The sequence below is a fragment of the Passer montanus genome, unplaced genomic scaffold, assembly GCF_014805655.1.
Source record: "Passer montanus isolate IOZ18808 unplaced genomic scaffold, ASM1480565v1 scaffold137, whole genome shotgun sequence".
NCBI lineage: Eukaryota > Metazoa > Chordata > Aves > Passeriformes > Passeridae > Passer > Passer montanus.
Window position 1 is genome coordinate 992,992 of NW_024360608.1, and position 222 is coordinate 993,213.

Below are 222 nucleotides of genomic sequence, written 5' to 3' on the forward strand. Positions count from 1 at the left end.
TAGAGACATGTATTTCCACATCCCTTCCCAGCGTGCTGGCACCCACGGCCTGGAATACCACTGAATGTAAATGTGGGTGGAGAACTGTGCTATGTGACCTTCACTCTGCTGTTGGTGGGAGCAAGTAAATATTAGCTCATGTCATTAGCCTAGAAAAGATACTATCTCCATATATTAACTCCCCTACTCTTTGAACCTAGCAGCATCTGAGGGGGTATTTAG